We start from the raw sequence: 23,556 nt of genomic DNA, 5'->3' as shown, positions 1-23,556 counted from the left end.
AGTATTATTGGCAATCACGGAGAGTTTCTTTGATTTGAAAATAGATGTATGACTTACACGTCTAGATTAAATTCAGTAGTACTTATTCTTTCTTACTCTTACTCTTACTAAGTTAAATTACATGCCGTCGTGCTACAATTCAGAGCCCTCTAGTAGCAGATAGTTCCAACTTGTGCCAGCGTAGCGGGAAAGTCGATCGAGTCCTACTCGACAGGAAACACCTCGATCAATACTGAGAATGAAATACAAAATTTGGAGGCATTACTTTTCAGCACACCCTCGTAGTAACCTGTATATATTACTGTCCTACATGGCATTTTTCTGTCCATATGTTAAGGGTAAATCTCAGGAACTTCTGTATAGATTTTGATACAGTTTTAAGATAGATTGATTCTTGAGGAAGGTTTGTGTATACACGGCAGTTTCAGACAAAAAGCATTCACACGAATCTGGCAATATAACAACTTATAGCTTCATACTTACACTGATAAGAAGTTACAACTGAAATAACAACATTTAGTTATTCCATTCAGGCACTTTCACCACAGCAATAATTGCAATTAGGAGACAAAAATATCTGTTTAACACAACCTGCATATTTTCAGTCATTACTGTTCTAAGGAATACTATATGGGGCAACCTCCCATTTACACCACACAGAATTTAGATGACAAAAGACAGTAAACTTCCTAACAAACTGAAACTGCATGCCTGACTTTCCTGCTACCAAATGAGCTATTCGAGTGAGAATAAAAGCTCCCAGCTGTGAAGGCGAGTTGTGCCCCAATAACTGTCATTAAGACCACTACCTGCAAAAGAGAGCGGTCTGTGGTCAAAACCCTGTCCTGCACACAGCTTTAATGGGTCACAGAGTTTTACAACTGTATACACTCCATAATACTTTAATGTTTTGGAGAACACGCCCAAGCACAGCTCAGAGACCAAGTCTGTGTATAGGCTGAGTTGCAATATTCTTGATACACAAGCCATCTATCATTCAAAAATTGGAACCACTTCAATTGAGAACAATGCACAGATGTCTCTTTATCTGTCCCTCGACTGCCATTGCCTTCTGTTGTTAATCTCTAGAATTATTTTGAGAGAAACATTAGGGAAGATAACAGCCACTGTTGTGAATGGCTGAGCAAATACAATCGCAGTGATGTAATTTCGTGCATTTAGTCTTTAGGTGTCACAGGTTTCTGCTACTTTGCTACAAATATGTCATGTCTGTTGAGTGAGCAAGAAATTTTGGAGAGAAAGAAATTGTTCAATAATTCACCTTGCACTTTTTTCTTGGGAGGATAGTTATACTTTCTGTCATCATTATTTTAAAATTTGTGATCTATCAAGGAACACGAAAAATAAATCTTTAAGCTTGGTAATTTTTTAGTATGTGTTACACCATATACATCAATTACATGTGTGCTGGTAAAGCTTTAAATAATGGCATAAATGGCCAGTTTTCTAGGCCCGTTAACCAAAAGAAAGTAATTTGAATTATGCGTAATGTTAATACATATATATCTCTCATATCTATTCAAATAGGTGAAAGGAACAACACAATGACAGTACATTTATTTGCTAATCAAACTCTGAAGTCCATTTCATTTACGAATAAGGTCATCATTCACAAGCTTGACATCTAAGATCTCTGGACACATTGGAATGAACTATACAGCAAAAAGCATTGCTAAAATCTATCTATGGAAAAACAAATTCCGACTGACCATAAAAAAATGCTACAATATAGTGTGACTTGTTTCTTCTTGTCAGCTCCTACCAAACAGAAGAAGGAAGTAGGTTAAGATCATATTAGCCCATCATCAGAAACCACAGCATTTGCTCAATTTGGTCGAGGCAGGCAAGAAATTGCTGATGCCATATTGATCCCTGCATATTGTATAGACACAGAGGAGGCAGAAGACACTTGATATTGAGGATCTGTAAAATAATTAGTGATGACACATGCCCAGAATGTACATCATCACAGAGAAGAAAGGCCCCACAGTTATGCGCTCACTAAGTTCTTGTAGCATTCACATATAATCAATTCACACCCTCTAATGGCAATGGAACATAGGCCAATGATTAAAATCGGCCAGATAAATGTGGTGTGCAGTGTCGTGGCGATGCAAAATCTTGGGAAGATGTTAGGGGGGAGAGACCTGCACATAATATGTATAATATGTATATTCCACAAATGGGGTGTTACCCCTCATGCCAGTTATGTGAAAGATCACAATACAAGGTTATCTCCAATGGCTGCTGTTGTGGTGCTGGATAAAAATATAACAGTGGCAAAGTACATCAACAGTTTGACGAACAAAAAATAATAACTGCCTTCGGAAAACTTTACATAACTAACCAAAATTTTCATCACAGTCCAGAAATACAACCACATAAAGCAGGGCTTAACAACTGGCCGGTTTTGAGCACGAGTACTTGCGTCTGCTCAGGCACGTGCTCGCGAGCAGGTGCAAGGTCGCGGAGTAGGGAGGGAGGGGAAATGCATGCGCACGTTTGAATGTGATCTCGCGTTCTTAGCAGATTTAACTAGCCATCTGAATGCTTTGAACATTTTACTACAAGGTAAAGATCTGCTAATTACTCATTTCATAGATCGAATACGAGCTTTTAAAATGAAATTGACACTTTGGGTGAGTCAGCTGGAAACAGGAAACTTAGCTCATTTTCCTAAATTATCATCCATGCAAGATGTTCACAAAGACTGTGAACGTTATTCACATAGTTTAGTTGATCAGCGCTTTCAAGATCTGACAGCACTAGACAGTGATTTTGATCTGTTCTCTCCATATTCAGCGAATATTTGAGAGATTTGTCCTGAGCTGCAGCAGGAAATTATTGACCTGCAGTGTGACAGAGAATACAGAGACAAATTTCAGAACAAGAAAAAAATTTTGGAATTCTACAGACACTTCCCTCAGGATAGATTTCCTCGTTTGCACAAACTGGCGACTACAATAATATCAATGTTCAGTTCCACGTATGTTTGTGAACAACTGTTCTCTGCAATGAAATGTAACAAGACGCGCCTGAGAAACGCATTGTCTGATCAAAATTTAAACTGCGCGCTGCGCCTAAAATGCACAAGAACAATTACTCCGAACATTGACGCAATTGAAAAGGGCAAAAAGTACAAGATAACCGAGAATCCCACACTTCAGTGACACCTTTTATTGTGTAACAGTTCACAAATTAATGCGAATGTAGAGGCATACACTAAGCTAATAAAATTATGTACATTCTCCTTTATTTGTTTCATTTGTCGCAGTAATAATTCGTGAGTGACATCACTGCAGGTGGCCGCGGATTTACATTGACTGGCGGCAGCTGTTGTGTGCCCCATGTGACTCTCCCCACTCTCCGCTCTGGTCGAGCTCGCCTCATGTCATGTCTCAAACCCTCTACTTCAAATATAGATATCCCACTTGCAAATTCTAAGGTCAGTGGTCACATTCCAAACTGGAGGTTCTGCAAAGGACTTACAAGTGACAGTAATCTCGTCTGTTTCACAACTGAAGATGCAAGATAATGACTTAGCGCTAACATTCATCTCGAGTGTAATCTCTGCAAAGCCAACAGGGAATTTTTAAAGACAGAGTTCAAGGGACAACGATTGCAAGGAAGCAGATTTGATGTTGAAGCCAAAGTCAACTAATTAGTGCAAGTATTCTAGATAGCTCAGTACCAGGCAATCACAGCATTTGTTAGGAAGTCAAAAGGTTTAGAACTTTCTTGTAGTCCCACCCTACAGTCCCTAAGATGCAGAGCACAAGAGGCAAGAAGATACTAATTTTCTATTGAAGAAACAATATAAAGAACAATTACTATGAGAATAGAAAAATGGGAGGCACATGTAAAGAACCAAATGGTAGCAAATAGTTGGGGTTTCGATACAAACGTGCAACAAACAGTGTTTGATATCCACTGTATAATGCACCTCGACTCGATCTGATGACGTGACGATGACTGGGAAACATCAGTGCAGTACCTACTCAGAATTCTGTTAATGTGTAAGACACAGAGCATCGTCAGTATTTTTGCTCTGAATTACTAGAGCAGCATGTAAATAAGGGTGTTGCAATTTCATTTGCCCAGGAGGAAGTAAGGGTGGCAATAATAAAGTTAACAGCAACAGAGCCTGATAGAATTATGGCAGAAGGGTTGGAAGTGACGGTGGGGGCCAGTGTCTGAACAGTACGGACATTCGTGCACGACATGTCGGGTTATAGGAAGGTTTGCACTGCTTATGAGCTTAGCACTGCAACACCTGTTCCAATATTGTGAAGACACCATTTTTTTCCTGGAGCAGACCATCACCAATGACGAAAGCATTGCTATCACTTAGAGCCAGACACAACTGGGGAGAGATGTAACAGAAGCATTTGTCATTACCTCCCCCTAAAAAATTCAAAGCTGTGCACTCAGCAGACAAGGCAATGCTCACCATCTTTTTCGACGTACAAAGTTTGATACTCAAAATTCCTCGAGCACGGAAAAACCGTTAACAGTGACGTATACTTTAAGACACTGTAGTTTACGCAAGCCCATCGAGAGCAAACGGTGTGGGCTGCTCACAGAGGGAGTCCTTCTGCTCCACGGTAACCGACATCCACGTGTCTCTGAGGTCAGACTGTGTGCGATGGCTCAGCTCGAGCGGGAGCAACTCGAGCTCCGTCTATGAGCCCGGACATGTCACCCTGTGACTTCCGTGTGTTTGGTCTGCTATAAGAATAATCTCAAATGGAAGTGCGAACTCGGATAGCGAACTGAAGGACAAAGCGGAGGAATGGCTCCTGCCACAGGCTTTCTGGGAACAGGAAACCCATCAGCTCATGAAACAGTGGGATAGTTGTGCTCACGGTTCTGGTGATTACTTCTGAATAAAGACTTCAATTATACCCACAGTGTTGTTTCGTACTTTTTCTTTTGAACACCCATCATATTTTGTAATGGGCCACTGAGAAAGAAATATATCAAAATATTCTGGAAGTAGCCCTGAACAACCTTTGAAATTTTGTTGGTTGACTACACTTTCCCCGTGCATACACTACAACAGTGAGAAAAAATGTGTGGAATAAGTTAGCAGTTTTGTCAGCAGGTCAATACAGTAAGAGTTATAAAGTTCAAATGGAGCAATACGAGCACATTTTACAATGATGTTGATACTAATTTAGCTTCTTACCAAGATGAAAACAATCGAACTTCATTTAGTTTACAATTTCACATAACCATCCACCACTTTTTTCTCTTCCTTCGTATTACTTAACTCCTGTACTTTTAACAACTGATGCCTTCCAGTTTTTTAAAAAGAAATTAAAAAAAAATTGATTCTAAGAACATTTCTCACTGTAGTTTCTATATCACTATATATTATAAAGTAAAGTCCACTGCTGCATTTTCAGGGTGTATACGTGGACAAGGAAAAAAAATTCCCGGATTTCCCGGTTAAAAATACACTTTCTACCGGGTGAAAAAAAAAAAAAAAAAAACGTTTTCCATGTTAAGTGACTTCATATTTTCCATGCGAAACTTATCAATTCTTTGAATGGTTATGATTTTGTACACGGGCGTTGAATTTCCCGGCACTTTAGAAAACGAAACTCAGGGAAAAAGACACGTTTTGGAAATATCTTTGGTGTACAACAACATGTACGCTGTGTATTTTCGTATTACGAAAGTATACATTGGAATTCCACCAAACAATGCATGTTACATTTCGTATCATTGAAATAGAGATTGTGATGCGCTTCTGTAAGCCAGTTATGGTTCATGTCACGTGATCTCGTTAGCCGATGACAGCGGTTATTCAGAGCATGGGACACGTGATATAGTCAGTCAACAGCAACATTGCGTAGCATGAACACACAAACAGAGAAAGTTAATACTTTAAATTAATATACATAGTGTTGCTACAAGAAAAGCAAAGCTTTCACATATAATTTTCGTCTGTAAGGTTAATAAGCTGCAAGAGAAGCTAAGCTTTTGCATACAATGTTGATCTTTTTTGTGAGTGTTACATTTTAAGATATATCACACAAATGTGCCAGTAAAATTTTTAATAGTGACATAAATGTCTGATCTTCAGGGTACGAAATTCTTCTAAATGGGTCGTCATCAAAGAGTTGATTTTTAAGTGAGAGTCCAACGCTCTGTGATTTAAGAAATTCATGGAACATTCTCGCACATAGTTCAACTTACGTAAAAGGATATTTACTTTGAAAATAACGCCTTTCTACCCACCATTCTCAAGATTTTCCTGCGACTTGTTAGAAATAGGTTCGTTTCAGCAGTTGCCACAGAGCGCAGATAACAGGCAACACAGCGCTTGCGCAGCTACCATGTACGTACGTGTAAAACATTGAAAGATCAATTATGTCATAAAAGAAACAAGACATCAGAGGATACTCCAAGAGCATCGGAATTTCGTGAACCATGCTGAAATGTGCACATTTAAAGTGCATAGCCTACTTAAAGTGCACATTCGTATGTCCAGATTCCCAATGAAGTAGACCTCGACCTGATATTAAGTTTTTCAGTGTGGTTTTCGGGATTTAAATTTTCCTGGAGCACCGTACTGTATTACATCATGTTTGCTTCTTTTTTATTATGGCATAATGCCATACGTGCTAGAAGATGAAAACCTGCACTTTAAATGCAGCGAACAATTGAAACTGTTGAATTAAACATTTCGTTTCAAATACATTGACTGCCTCTGCAGAAAAGGTTAAGAAAAGTCAAATTTCTTTAGCAAACAGACAAAAATAACTTCACTGTCCGAAAGTTGAGAATAAAATAAAATCTGAAACTAATAACATATTTTAGCCTTCCGTAATTATGTTAATGTATTTTAATTCACTTGATAGCCCCCGGCCACAGATATCCATTTTGTTTGCATTTGACGTGAGACTAAACGAAGGAGAAACAGCAAAATCACTAAATTTAAACACGGGTCATGAGGAAACTACCCACAATAACTCAAACTGCTCTGCGCAGTCTACAATATTTGCTAACCGGGTCAAAAATATGTTCATCTTGTAGCGCACACATCTTTCTGAAAAGTTTGAAACATAGAACATACGTGTTCGAGGAAATGTAAGACATGTTGTTTGGTCGTAAGTGTGCCAAAGTGCAGTGCCACGTCTCTTCAGACAGCATTCTTCTACCGCACGCCACTGTATTTCGCTCCGTGGTATTGAAACATGTATATTTTTTAATGGATACCATGAAACTACATTCACGACAGTGGAAATTGAAATGTCCTGTGGTGCTTCTCCTTCTCCCAGTCAGTCGGTTTATTTCTAGATGCGACGAGGATTCTCCTGACAGAGACATCACATACACTATGTATGCATTCAAAAATCAACTTAAGATTCATTCAGAAATCAACTTAAAATGTGTTCAAAAACCAACAGGGATGTTTTTCAAAATTATAGGAATCTTTGTTAGACCAATGTGCGCTGGATGCTAAGCGCTTTGCTGAAACAAGTTCTTTTTCCCTCGCGATTATGAATTTGGCTCCCCCTTTCCCGGTAGCATCTAGTTACTTGCTGCGACTGTTTGCTCAGCCAACAGCCACACTCCTGTAGCCAGAAGCGGGAGAATCTACAACTTAAACGCGACTCAACTGCGGATGCGCATGAGCACGCTCGTAACTGCTAAAACGGATCTATGGTAAACAGTTGTGACTTCTCGCTCATCGGAGGTAATTTGTTGTTTTCAACCATTGCACAGTCTTCCTAAAGCCTTTGACACATTTTGCTGTTCGCACACGCTTGCATGAGCACTGTGTGTCGTCGTCGTATATGGCGCATTTCCTTTGCAATTTAAGTTATTTTCGTTTTTTTCTCTCATTTATGTTTTATTGATTAAGTATTATTCTGCAGTAGCAGGATACAGTAACATCCTTCATTAGAGTATCAGTTCTTACCAGTCAAAATTACAAAAATTTAACAGAAAACTAAAACAATGAAAAATTCCCGGAATTCTAAAAAATTCCCAGGTTTTTCCCGGATGAAAAAATTCACGAGTTTTTCCCGGATCTCCCGGGCCGTATACACCCCGATTTTTTTTTTTTTTCCCAGGAACTAGTGTGTAATTTCGATACAGTGTTCACTAACAGATAGACTGATTAACAAAGAAGATTGCTTGATATAATTGATTAGCTCTATGCCAATCACCTGGCCGTATATGCTTAGTGTTACCCGTGTGAAGCCGTGGCAGGTTCCTAGTAATTTTTTTGCGAATTGATTGGACTATGAGGAACTACCGCCCATTGCTTTGTTTCACTGTCTGTATGGGAAAGGCTTCATCGTGACTCTATTCACCGATGCAAAAACCCAAATGACTGGGAAAAAGTGTGACTGACACCTGTACACAAGGAGGATAAAATAATGGAACAGCAAAATTACAGACAAATATCTTTAACATTGGTTTGATGCAGAATTGTTGAGCACATTCGAAATTTGAATACAACGAATTACCTTGAGCTGAAAATCTGATATCCATAAAGCAGCATGGATTTAGAAAGCACCATTGTTTGAAACTCAGCTTGCCCTTTTCACACAATATCCTGCGAACTGTGGATGAAGGGCAACATGCAGATTACATATTCCTAGATTTCTGGAAAGCCTTTGACACAGTGCTCCACTGCAGACTATACATGAAGGTATGGGTACAACAAATAGGTTCTCATATACACGAGTGTCTGAAAGACTTCTTAAATAATAAACCTAGAATAGAGTCCTCAGTGGCAAGTGTTCATTGGAGGCAAGGGTTTAATTAGGAGTGTCCCAGGGAAGTGTTATAGGACAGTCCTTGTTCTCTAAATACATAAATGATTTGATAAAGTGGGCAAGCAGCAATCTTTGAGTGTTTGTTGATGACATTGTAATGCACGGGGAACGTATCATCACCGAACAGGATACAGGACATCTTACACAGAATATCTATTTGGCTCGATGGCAGCTTACTCTCGACATGATGGCAGCTTACTCTCGACATATAAAAATGGTAAATTAATGCAGATGAGTTGAAGAAACAATCGTGTAACGTTCAAATGCAGTGTTAGTAGTGCTGCTTGATACAGCAATGCCAATTAGATGTCTATGCGTAACACTGTAAAGCAACAGTAAATAGAACAAACATGTAAGATGTATACTAGGAAGGCAAATGGATAACTTCAGTTTATTGAGAGAATTCTGGGGATGTATGTAGATAATGAACTGTAGGTATTTCGATATGGTTTTCGCTAATAGACTCGTTCACAAGAGGGTTTGTGTATACAGTTTTTACTGCTAGGCTAGCATGTCATGCAGTCATAGGTACTAAGTGCTATCAGTGCAAATCCATGCTGGGTCACTTGTGTTGAATATTTTGTGATTTAACTTGGTACTACACACACACACACACACACACACACACACACACACCATACCATCTGCCTAATTTTCTCATTTTTTGCATTTCTGTTTTGCTTTGTACTTTAAGTATCATTTGACTGTAAGTGCTCTTTCATTTTGTGGTTCTGGCATCTATACTGATTATTGAAATTCTTTTTCTCTAATATTCGTTAGTAAAAATGTAGGTTTTTTTGACACTTTAGTAAGAAATTATCCACCAGCATATGATAGTTTGCTTCTGTTCACAACCTCCCCCTCCCCCCCACACATACACTTTTATTATAGAGATTGTTACTTGCAAAACAGGAAATTCAGGAACCACAAAAAGCAGCAGTACAACCTTCCACATCGAGGCAGCTGCCCAAAAGCAACCAAGGAATCAACATAAATCACTGGTTGGGCGAGACACGCACATTTGCAAAAGTGGAACGACAAGAAAACATCGCCAAGAAGGGAAAGAGGAACAGAAATTGTTTCTCTCGTCATCCTTACAGCAACGTGAAAAACAGGTAACAATTTCTGTGTCACTCTCTCCACACTAACACAGAAGTAGCTGCTAAAATTATGACAACATGTTAGCTGTTCCCATTTTGTCAGGTTCCTATTTCCTATTTTTTTTTTTCACTACCTATACATAAAGTTTCTCCTGGCATTGTATTAACTCCAAATTTATGGAAATATCTCACTAATGTGTTCTACAAAGTGTGTACCGTATTTACTCGAATCTAAGCCGCACTCGAATCTAAGCCGCACCTGAAAAATGAGACTCGAAATAAAGGAAAAAAAAATTTCCCGAATCTAAGCCGCACCTGAAATTTGAGACTCGAAATTCAAGGGGAGAGAAAAGTTTTAGGCCGCACCTCCAAATCGAAACAAAGTGTGTCCATTGTAATATGAGACACAATTTAGGTCGAATGAATGACGATACAGCTACAGTAGTTTGGTTCGAGTCTAAGCTTAGCAGTTAAGCTTTACCACGTAGCCATTGCTATGCGTCAGGTGCTCCGTCCGTATTTATACGGGTGCCCTTCCTTTTTCACGTGCTTCGTCTAGTTTGAATCGATTGCTTATTTTGCTTTGATCTGATAATTGCCGTTTTCTTTGTTATAGGTGTTTACGTCACTCTTAAGCTGAAAATGCATTACTGCACTGTGTCATGCATTGTTTGTCGCATTCTGATAGTGCGTGTTTACGGCCTGTCGCGGCTCGGCTTGCTTTTGTGCGCGCTTCGTTGGATAATGTATGAAAATGCAGTGGTCGAAACTCGCGGCGGAGAAAAAAAGCTCGTCTTCCACTTTTTTTTTTTAAATTTATTTACTGACGCTGAGATTTTGGTGCCAGTATTTATCCTTGTGCCTACAAAACATGCCTGCGTAGTGCTACATATATTCGGCGGCAGAAGTTAGTTGTGGCGGTATGTACCGACATTTTTCATAACTTCTGCTTGCTTTGCACTCGATTCTAAGCCACAGGCGGTTTTTTGGATTACGAAAACCGGAAAAAAAGTGCGGCTTAGATTCGAGTAAATACGGTAAATAAAGTAATGAGGGAGAATTTTTTTCACCTGTTAATATCATTACAACTAAACACTGTCCGCATCACAGTACTTGCCTCTAGAAGCCACACAGCACTGTACACTGTTCTCCAGTGCTGGAACTCTGATACTGAAATGACAGTCATCTGGTCAGTTGTAGCCACTTAAATGTTGTCCAGAGCCCCAAAGTAACATTGCTCGAGGTGTGTTTTCAGTCTTGTCACCGGCAACGGCACACTCCAGATACTGGGGCCATTTTCAGTCGATTCCAAAAAGTCAACACACCTACCACTTCCCACATCTTTTCAGTCCGGCGCGAGATTTCTCGGAACTAAATTCACCTGGCGAACAGCAATAGTATAGAGTCCATAGTGAGGACTATACATGCCTGGGCACACAACCCTTTTGTTTTATTCCTCAGCAAAGGGCTCTCTTTTCCCCTCCAACTACTTTTAGTCCACAAGTGTTTGACGTTTGTTTCTTCTTGAGAGGAGATAATAAAATCTAACAAACAGTATGAAACAGGACAGACTTTTACTCATCACACGGAGGTGATGTTGAATGGCACATCTAGAAGTGTACTGTTAAGACCTTTTTAGCTATTGAACAAAGTCCTTAATTTGACTGACCCCTTTTCTGCACGAGTATATTGCTACGAGGGCCGTTCAGAAAGTAAGCTCCGGTTGATTTAAAAAAATACACCAAGTTAAATAAAAATATTTTAATATATACATCTTACAACTACATCTTTGCACTATTTTTCTACATAGTCTCCGTAGCGATTGAGGCACTTATTGTATCTCTTCACAAGCTTTGAAATTCCTTCTGCATAAAAATCACCCGTTTGTGCCTGGAGCCAGCCTGTGACCGCATCTTTGAGCTCTTCGTCGTCATCAAACCGCTGTGACCCGAGCCATTTCTTCAAATGCATGAAGAGGTGATAATCACTTGGCGCCAGGTCTGGGCTGTAAGGTGGATGGTTGATAACGTCCCACTTGAAGGACTCAAGAAGGGCCGCTGTTCTGCGAGCAGAGTGAGGACGGGCGTTATCGTGCAAAAAAACGATACCGGAAGTCAGCATACCACGGCGTTTGTTCTGTATAGCCCGTCGTAACTTTTTTATTGTTTCACAGTACACGTCTTGATTAATGGTCGTACCACGTTCCATGAATTCAACCAACAACACCCCTTTGGCATCCCAAAACACCGTTGCCATCAGTTTTCTGGCAGAAAAATCTTGCGAGGCTTTTATTGGTTTGGTAGGCGAATTTGAATGTGCCCACATCTTTGATTGTTCTTTTGTCTCAGGGTTCACGTACTTAATCCAGGTTTCGTCACCGGTCACGATTCTGTTTAACAATGGTTCTCCTTCGTCCTCATAACGTGACAGAAAGTCTAATGCAGAGGCCATTCTTTGAGTTTTGTGGTGGTCGGTAAGAATTTTGGGCACCCATCGTGCACAGAACTTACGGTAACCCAATCTTGCTGTCACTATCTCGTACAAGAGAGTCTTAGAAATCTGTGGAAAACCAGTAGACAACTCCGACATTGAGAAACGTCGATTTTCACGAACTTTTGCATCAACTGTCTGAACGAGTTCGTCAGTCACCAATGATGGTCTACCACTCCTCTCTTCATCATGAACGTTTTCTCGTCCACTTTTAAATAAACGTACCCATTCACGGACAACTCCTTCACTCATAACTCTTGGTCCGTACACGGCACAAAGCTCACGATGAATAGCTGCTGCAGAATATCCTTTGGCTGTAAAAAACCTTATGATAGCACACACTTCACATTTGGCGGGGTTTTCTATTGCAGCACACATTTCAAACTGCCACAAAAACTAAACTAGCGCAGGTACGACGTTCACTCGACCACGGCTTGATGCCGACTGACCTGTTGAGTGCGTGAACGCACAGATGGCGTCGCTACTCCCCCCACAACCCGCACTGTGACCGATCGGAGGTTACTTTCTGAACCGCCCTCGTATTACTGGTAGTAAAACAGATACATCATCTAAAGGTCCAGAATGAGATTTTCACTCTGCAGCGGAGTGTGCGCTGATATGAAACTTCCTGGCAGATTAAAACTGTGTGCCTACTACCAAGACTCGAACTCGGGGCCTTTGTTTTTCGCGGGCAAGAGCTCTACTGACTGAGCTACGCAAGCACGACTCACAACCCATCCTCACAGCTTCAATTCCGCCAGTTCGAGTCTCGGTCCAGTTTTAATCTGCCAGGAAGTTTCATCATCTAAAGGTGTTCCTGAAACTTTTCTGTGAGTGACCTTCGCACCTGTTCAAAGTTAATACGCTCAGTCTACATAAACACTACCTGGAAATGATAGAGGTACATGTTTTATTAGCGGCAGTTTGAGTCAAGTTTTAACTTCGCATCATTGTGTGAAATTCATTCTGCTAATTGTATCCTGTCACAGAGCCTAACCTGTCACAAGGTGGTGCAAGCAAAATTTGTGAATTTCAATGTTGCACTGAGTTAAGGGCAGGCACTGACGTTCAAATATATTGAAATGCTATCGTAATAGATGCGGCCACTCTTGCGCAAATAGTCCAAAGCTAGTGAGACATACAATTCAAGAATCTGACATACAAACACTATCTTGTACCAATAGGCAGGATCTTCCACATGTATAAACTCATTTTGCAGCAACAAAGATGTATGTGACCAAGTTCAGGAGTACTCTTACTAGCAGCTTCAAGTTCTCCACAAAATCGGGACTCAGTATCTCATCTTCTGCCAAAATAATATCTGGAAAATTGCATACGTTACTATCGAAAATAAGTACAGTATAACCCCACTTTTATGTTTCCGGAATTCAAATGTCCTATGTTCACAATGTTAATTCATACCCGATTTTGCATTGACATATTTATAATTTTCTTGCAATTTATGCTTTATAACAAAATTTTTGTGGAAAAAAATATGATGTAATTGGGTAAAAATTACGCTGGCCTTCAAGCAGTGTTAAACATTAAGCGGTTAAGTTTCTCGATTCCACAGTGATCTACTCTGCAAATCTGAATTGGTAAAAGACGGAACAATTTGTACTTTTATCTTCCGCTGGTGCCAAGCTCTACTCGTGATAGTGGCTGGTGGGAGTAACTAGGTTCCTTCTAATATAAAGGTATCATGACCAATCACAACCGTTTCCAAACCGTCCCTACTGCACACGTGCAGCTTCGCGATTGTTGTGGTCGTCATAAAATCCTCGCATAAGCTCAAATGCAAATATGTGCATATATCACATGTCGCTTACATGGACACTTGCAGCCCTATGGTGCATTTAAAATTAGTTGCAACTTTTTACGTTTGGCTGACTGGAGGGGGACATTATGCTGTTGCCCAGGTAATATCAATGGTGAGCCGGCTTTCCCACAATGCCACCAGCGGTTCAGCTGGTAAAGTGCCCGTGTTGCCAGTCCCCAAATAAACAGTACCGTGTGGTGTCACACATTAGATGCATCAATTTTCTTCAGCTCTCACTATTAAGTTGTATTTTGTGGAACTGAAGTGTTATGTAGTCATCAAGTATTGTTAACAAGTGTTTTGTGTTTGAATCATATCAACAAGAACAGTGCAGTATATCTAAATATGAGATTTGCAATAAAAGTGTTGTCCGAGAACACATTCACGGGCTGGAAAGGCAATGTTATGTTGCAAAGCATTCCTCGGAATTCAACAATACTAATGACCAAAACGCCATACCACTCTGATGTGATGCATATAAATCTCCAGCAATGCAGTGGACAAAAGTGGATATTTTGCCCTGGGTACAAAGAAACATTACACGAGGTAACGTTGTACGTAGCATGTACACTCCTGGAAATGGAAAAAAGAACACATTGACACCGGTGTGTCAGACCCACCATACTTGCTCCGGACACTGCCAGAGGGCTGTACAAGCAATGATCACACGCACGGCACAGCGGACACACCAGGAACCGCGGTGTTGGCCGTCGAATGGCGCTAGCTGCGCAGCATTTGTGCACCGCCGCCGTCAGTGTCAGCCAGTTTGCCGTGGCATACGGAGCTCCATCGCAGTCTTTAACACTGGTAGCATGCCGCGACAGCGTGGACGTGAACCGATTGTGCAGTTGACGGACTTTGAGCGAGGGCGTATAGTGGGCATGCGGGAGGCCGGATGGACGTACCGCCGAATTGCTCAACACATGGGGCGTGAGGTCTCCACAGTACATCGATGTTGTCGCCAGTGGTCGGCGGAAGGTGCATGTGCCCATCGACCTGGGACCGGACAGCAGCGACGCACGGATGCACGCCAAGACCGTAGGATCCTACGCAGTGCCGTAGGGGACCGCACCGCCACTTCCCAGCAAATTAGGGACACTGTTGCTCCTGGAGTATCGGCGAGGACCATTCGCAACCGTCTCCATGAAGCTGGGCTACGGTCCCGCACACCGTTAGGCCGTCTTCCGCTCACGCCCCAACATCGTGCAGCCCGCCTCCAGTGGTGTCGCGACAGGCGTGAATGGAGGGACGAATGGAGACGTATCGTCTTCAGCGATGGAGTCGCTTCTGCCTCGGTGCCAATGATGGCCGTGCAGGTGAGCGCCACAATCAGGACTGCATACGACCGAGGCACACAGGGCCAACACCCGGCATCATGGTGTGGGGAGCGATCTCCTACACTGGCCGTACACCACTGGTGATCGTCGAGGGGACACTGAATAGTGCACGGTACATCCAAACCGTCATCGAACCCATCGTTCTACCATTCCTAGACCGGCTAGGGAACTTGCTGTTCCAACAGGACAATGCACGTCCGCATGTATCCCGTGCCACCCAACGTGCTCTAGAAGGTGTAAGTCAACTACCCTGGCCAGCAAGATCTCCGGATCTGTCCCCCATTGAGCATGTTTGGGACTGGATGAAGCGTCGTCTCACGCGGTCTGCACGCCCAGCACAAACGCTGGTCCAACTGAGGCGCCAGGTGGAAATGGCATGGCAAGTCGTTCCACAGGACTACATCCAGCATCTCTACGATCGTCTCCATGGGAGAATAGCAGCCTGCATTGCTGCAAATGGTGGATATACACTGTACTAGTGCCGACATTGTGCATGCTCTGTTGCCTGTGTCTATGTGCCTGTGGTTCTGTCAGTGTGATCATGTGATGTATCAGACCCCAGGAATGTATCAATAAAGTTTCCCCTTCCTGGGACAATGAATTCACGGTGTTCTTATTTCAATTTCCAGGAGTGTATAAGGCTAAGTCAACGGAACTCGTATTGCTGCATAAGCCAAAACTTCACTCTATCAGGCTGAAAAACAGGCTAACTATGAAGTGCATAGTTTAATCGGGCTTCCTCTGTCTCGCACTCATTTTAATCTGACAAAGTATTTGGGCCTAGGTGGAAAGTAATGTGGCAAAAGGCAACAACAGGTTTACACTCACTGAAGCTGAAATGCTGACAAAAGAAGCCACTGCAAATGTTACATAACAGGAATGGTCTTGAGTTGTCAGCCATATCAACAAGGTCATTGAAGAGACACTGATTAATGAAGAACTCTGATGAATTTTGAGGAATATGTAACTTCTTTTGTTGCCATGTTGAAATCTGCTTCTTATTACAAAACACAGCAGTTTAGAAACATTCATTTCATCTTACTAACATTCTCGTGCAGTTGAAATTGCAACAGAATCCTGAAGTAGTGTATTATTAAACTTACAACTGAGTGCAAGTCAGGTCAATAGTTTATGAAACAGCAGTCTCAGTATAAAAATAAATGAGTAACTTCTTCACTTACATTGTTGCAAAAACCACAGCAATTCTCGTTTCATCAGCTATCGACGGCGCACAATAATTACATTATTTTATTGAAAAATACGCAGCTGCTTGAATACCCCAATAGTTATGGAAGTTTTGCATATTAATCATATGGTAAAACACACTTGTGTTTGCATGCTATCATTTGCCAAAATCTTGTTTCAATATCTCAAACCATTTACGAGATATGAGGAGTTTATGAATATTTCATACTAGATTTTTCACTGATGCAAAAGTTTGTGACAGAGCGCTTTCATGCATTGTTTTCTCCATATTTGAAACGGACAGCAATATCCTTCCAAGTTTGAAGAATAATTCGATGTGTTACCTACATTTAACACGCAGCAACAAACAACCAAACATACACCAATCACAAATTCACAGCAACACCTCTTTTTCAGAGCAAACTAAGAATTTCTTGCAGTAGTTTACCTACTACTGAAATAGCACAATAAGTACGACCATTAGGGAAAAGATAGGCGATTCATCATAAAGCTGTTTAATTGTACCATAAGCTGTTCTCGCACTCAAGCAAGCCTGCCAGGTTCTGCGCTGAGTAGGTCACCTGCCGACGTACCCAGCACATGTCGCCGGTTGCGCTTCCCTCCACTCACTCCATACCGAACTGTCAAAAGTCTCAACTTATTTTAAATGCACTGTAGTTGACACGTCTGTCTTCTTTGTGTTGCTCGAATGTTTTTTGTTCGAACAGTACCATTTCGTATTTTTACACAGTTATCAAGACACATTTTGAGAATTTATTCTCATTATCGAGTGCAAATTCTTGCGTAAGCATTTTTAGTGATGTTTCACAAACAAACTTTGTGAGTGATAGTTTGCATGTGTGTGGTTTTCTGCCTAATGGAGGAGGCACAGTATTTAATTACTTCAAAAAGATGACTACAGTGCAGGACACGAACAACACCAATGGAAACACCACACAATATACTTACATAAATATTTGTGTATAACAATTAGAATAAATTTCAAAATGATGGAGCACAGCAACCAGTTGTTCTTTCCTTTCACATACTATTAAACAAATTTAAATTTTGGCTACTGCCTAACCATTATCAATGCACTATTTAATAGCATCAATGCATGGCACAGTATGTCAGTCTTCTATTGTTCGGGCTTCTGTTGCCTTTCATTTGAGTCTTGAACAAACTGTGACAGAAGCCCAAGCAACAGGGGAGTGATGTACTAGGACATGCATTGACACTATGAAGTAATGCATTGCTAGTGGCTAGGCACTAGCCGAAAACTAGATTTTCTAAAAAAAACCTGAAAGGAAAGGACGACTCATTGCTGTGCTCCATCATCTGGTGAAAGTAATATCACAGTTGCTGAGTGCATTCACATTCCTACAGGAAGGTAACTCGATGAAAATAAATTCTCGAAACATGTTGCGCTAAGCATGAAAAAATACATAACTGGTGCAGTGATTCATTATTCAAATAACGGTTAACTCTTGCAGGCTTTCCAAAAACATCAAGTATGCTACAGTATGTGAAATTGAGTCACACATTTCTACTTTCCACACAGTTACCAGTTAGGGTTACATCAGCAGCTAAACACATAACAAAATTTACACAACCTTTTTTTAGATGATAAAAAAATCCCTGACGAATATTTTGATGCCTATTGTGTATTTAATCATAAATTACAACCAAAAATGAAAGGTGTGGTCCTATACATGCCTTTCAATGCTCAGATGTCATGTTATGTTATGTTGCTAACAGGATGCAACACCATCAGTATGACTTGAGAGGAAAGAACTTACTTCCGTGTCATTGACAACTTAGCAACTGTATAAGCAGTAGCTAAATGAAGTGTCATGACTTATAAATAAAGATAAGAATACTTATTCCAGGATTGAAGAGCTTTAGCCAAGAAGATTAACAAGATATTCTAAATGCCCACAGCACTTTTAATTTAAAGTACTGGCTTTAGTACAGGTACAACATCCACTAGCAATCTGTAATCTACCTTGTGTGTTTGCCTGCTGAACTTCTTTCACTGGCATTCTCCCCACTTCCTCTCTTCTCCCTCTCTAATTACATTCACAACTCATTGTTCTTTGCTGCACCTTTTCGCTTCACTGTCTACTAATAAATAAGTACCACAAAACAATACTTCAGTCCCAACAAAATAATATGCAATTTTTGTTCTTTTAACGATTACGTTTACCAACTATGACTGCAGACTGGTTGCAATCAACATTACCATCTATATTCTCAATAATATGACGTAAAAGAGGTTTTCAGTATTGATGAAACTGGTTTATTTTAATGCTGGCATACTCAATAAAAATTTTATTCTTTCAAGGAAAATCTGTTTCAAGGGGGAAAATTCTAAGGAAACTGGCAAAATGTGACTCAAGATGTACCCAGAAAACTACCTTCTTTTACAATGGGTTGGTTTGCTAGTTAAAATCAAGCTATTTTAAAATTTTAAGTAAATTACCAGTCAAATATAGGGTGAACGGAAAAGTGCGGATGATGGGCGCCATCTCACTAATTGGATTCTCAACTAAACAATAACATTACCACCCCCACCTCCTAAAAACAATAGTATACTTGCCTACACGTGCCCAATGTATCTACAGGAGCAAATTATTGAAGTATTAATGTCCTTTCTACTGCATGCATACAAAAAAAGAAGTACCCTCAGTTCTGTGTTCAGCTTTTTACACTGCATTTATGCTATAAGATTATAAGTGCTCCAAACGAAGTTAAAAGGAGGGCTGTAAGTACCTTTTTCTCCTCTCTCATCTCAAACTGCTGCTTTCTTAATCATATTAAGTATAAAAATGAAAATTGTTACTCTTCATGCTGTTAACAACGGTTTCCAATGATTGAATCTAGTGCTCAGGGAATTTGTAGGAATGTTAACCAAGATAACTTTTTATTTCCTGTCCACTTTTCAGGGAATTTGAGTGCCTCATTTTATGCCTGGAAGCAGCTCATTACAGGTCTTTACACTGGAGTACTGACTGTACGCACATTAACCATTTGTTTCACCACATCTCATAAACGGCTGTGAAATGAAAGAAGGAAAGAGTTTAGTATCTCATTCACACCGAGGTCATTACAGCATTTTTCATGAAACTGGCCCAGTAGTATTTCCTGAAATGGTGTGTATTAACCAGTGGAAAGTCAAAGTGCAACAACAATCTCTCAACAATTTTATTCCTTGTGGCAAGCCATAACATTCCTCTCCCCCCCCCATCTTCCCAAACAACATTTTGCCATTATCTCACTGTGAAGTGCAAAGCTGCAGCTGGAATAATACCATTTCTTTTCTTTTTTTCCCAACAGATCCCACCGTGGTAGGTTTGTTAGCCCAGAGCGTGAGCCCGCCAGCAGCAGAGGAACAGCGAGAATTGACAGTGGTATCGGGACAAGCCGCCAGACCAGAAGAAATCCTCCATGCCAGCAAGAACAGTCCACGGTGAAGGGCAGCCGAATCAAATAAACACACGTACCCCCCTCTAGGAAAGGCCAACTTTAAAATCCTGCTCATGCTCCATTGAGATCGTATTTGTGCAGGGAGACCTCAAAAATTTGAACTGCAAGCTCCAAACAGTACCATACAGTGTCCATTCACAACCGACATGGGAAGGCAGCTATGCTGAAGTGTGAGTACCTGAACTTTTGAAAATGAATGTGTGTTAGGAGCAACATTGGCAGTTGAAGCAGAGGAAGCACATTTCATGTTTGCCACTCTGTTATGAACTCTTAAGTGTTAGACTGGGAATATTTTAGTATTTATTTGGACAACGGAAAAAGTGAAGCTAAGAAACAACTTGCTGTGTAGATGACACATTGTGCATTCAATACGCACATAACCTGGACCAAGAATGTTTTGAACAGAGTACAAACAAACACACACACACACACACACACACACACACACACACACACACACACACACACACACACATGCGTGTTTTAATTAGCTGGGAGGACTAGGGAGGACACCATACAAAGGGTTTGCAACCTATCACTTTCCTATGTGCCTTTGACCATTCATTCAATGCCTGAACTATGCGGCGAGTTGTTTTCTTTAGTATTATTTTTATATTTCATCAAAATGATGATGATGACAAGTATCATTATACACTTTGTATTTTGGTGCTGCTCTTACTTTGTAAGTGATATGATAGGGTAAAACGGCATGGAACACAAGGATATGAGGAAGAAATGTGTCTAACACAAGGGAAGTATCTAGCAGTAGACAGGAACTCTGCAATTATCAGGGGAGAGGGGGGGGGGGGGAGAGAGAGAGAGAGAGAGAGAGAGAGAGAGAGAGAGAGGGGGGGGGGGGTGTTTCTTGATGAGGAATGCAGATTTTAAATCTAAGCTACAGTATTCAACAACATATTTGCACCGATCCAGACCTGGCAGATAAGACGTGCAGTGTGTAGTTACATGTATTTCTCAATTGTAAAACAAACTGTCATGTGTAATATGTACCTACAAAAAGTACCAAGAATTAACATACCAATGCACACAGGATGCTACGAGACTTGCTTTTACTGTTGTAACTAACCATAAATGCGTAAGTATAGATACATCAACTTTGTTCTGATCTTTACTTTAGTGTTAGATCAGCAGAAGTACCGAAATAATATCAAGAAATCAGCAACAGAACCAGAAACACTGGCTGGTAATCTTTTAAGATTTCTCTTCAGCATTATTTGCGACATCTGAAAAATTAGAATACTGCAATCATAGCCGTCAAGACTGCACTGACACTTTGCTCAATATTCCAGGCCCTTTCTGCTTGTTTTCTAAAATATATTACAATTTTGTGTTTCATGAAACATAATTTGTCATATCTCCCCTTGTCAGTCAGTAGTCTGATAGATAAAGGATCGCCATTGTCACACCAGCAAGTTTTCTCGTGCACACATCTGCTCCAGTTGTGCAATTGGTAATAAGGCTCTCTACCGTGGCTTAAAATCTTCTCCATTAGTGTTTGTATTCTGTATTTTGTCATGTACTCCTAAGACTGTGAGCAGTTTATCCGTGCACTAGCTTTGGGAGATGGACAAACAGCATAAAACACAATGACTGGCGAAAAAGAAAACCCACATTTCGAGCCGTTATTTTGCTTGAAAGCAAGAAAATAAATAGCACTCGCCAGCCTTTATAGTTGTGAAATGAATAATAATAATAAGCACTTTATTTACTTCAAATGGCAAGCATTTATGGTTCAGTGTCAACACAAAACAGTGAATTTTAGCTGTCAGTGTAATGCAGAATAAAATGTAGTTTGTCTAGAAAGAGAGAATAAAACCTGGAAAATGGGGAGTAACACGTGATACAGTAATAAATTTCCAAACGAATCTTAGTCTTTAGCAAAACATCAACTTTTGTCTGTTTTTCAGTGTTAGCAGGTGGACCTCTGTTAGGATCTCTAGGCAGTGTCCAGTAAGGAAAGAAGGTAAGCCAATAGAAGCACTGACACAGCATCTCCTCCAGTTTTTCACCGATGCAGTGTCAGAGTTACAAGTACCCAAGTTACCCGTAAGCAGGCGAGCACATCTGAAATGCAATGTAGATGAATTTCTAACCAAGGACAGGAAGAGCAAGAAAGTCGCTGGCCGGGGCTGTCCCCAGGCACTTTCAAATATCAGGCAACCTAAACTTGTCTCAAGGTAACACGGGAATGCTTCCACTGAGAAACTTTCTGAATGTGTGTGTGTGTGCCATTTAAATGAGGGGAAGAAATGGCATAGGCATGAGGAAGAATGTGGGCTGCTTTGTCAAATGTAATGATGTGTCGAAAGGAAATTATACATATCTCTATGGAAGGGATTATCAAAGTTTGAGCACTCTGAAGTGAAGCTTCACAAGACACCCTTATTCAATACATTTCATGCGATGCACTTCACAGTCTGTCAACAGGTTGCGTGAGATGTTTGAGTGTGCATAACTGAAGACTAGCCAGTGGCTGTCGGGCCCAGACACTGATGACTATTCACAGCTGAATTAAATATTACAAATATGGGAATCTGTTTCATAATATTAACACAGCTATAGATCATCAACCATGTCTGTTCCTTCAGACATGCAAAATAAAATAACTATTAAACACTCATAGACTGTCTTAAAACGATGACAACAACGTCGGTCTCTCCGTGTTGCGGGAATCATATTACGTGCAACCATTGACGGATTTGTACAGTGTGGCATATGGAGGTTTGGATCGACCTACAAAGTGAGCAGGTACCCAAAGTAGTTAAGGCAACCGCTTGTAAAATGCAGGGAACTGGGGTTCGAGTCCCGGTTCTGCATAAATTTTCATGTGTCACTAATACAGTCTGGCCTGAGCTGGTGGTCAGGATAATTGTGTTTTCAAAAAGGGCTACTGAAATAACAATCCTAACAGATGTATCAGTTGAAACATAACAATAGTAATGAATTCTATTTACATTCCTGCAGGAGGTGTACCTTACCCTTGAAAGAAGGAAAGAAAGAAAGAAAGAAAGAAAGAAAGAAGAAGAAAACAGTTGGTAAGTCATTGCCCATGAAACACACATGATGAAGCTTAAAAATGTTTAGGCACCTCGAGAACCTACATTGTACAAAATAACGGCTCACTAATGTAGTCAGTTGTCACAACGGTAGCAGTGAGAATGTCCTATTTCGTTATTGTAAAGATATGTTATACTATGATGTAATTTTATTCTGCTTTCTTTTCTTTTTACATTGGGCATATTTATTAATATATCAGTTACCCCCAATTCTTTAAAGACTCAAACTACGATGTATAAAACAGC

General features: G+C 40.5%; 1 protein-coding gene across 1 annotated transcript in view; it reads right to left on the bottom strand.

The window, feature by feature from the left end:
* The window catches only part of LOC126108436 (protein RCC2), a 97,137-nt gene that overhangs the window by 4,382 nt on the left and 69,199 nt on the right, over positions 1 to 23,556 (bottom strand). The window lies entirely within an intron of this gene.

The sequence above is a fragment of the Schistocerca cancellata genome, chromosome 11 (genome assembly GCF_023864275.1).
Source record: "Schistocerca cancellata isolate TAMUIC-IGC-003103 chromosome 11, iqSchCanc2.1, whole genome shotgun sequence".
Lineage (NCBI taxonomy): Eukaryota > Metazoa > Arthropoda > Insecta > Orthoptera > Acrididae > Schistocerca > Schistocerca cancellata.
Note: the sequence above shows the minus strand (reverse complement) of the source record. Positions and strands in the feature narration are given on the sequence as shown.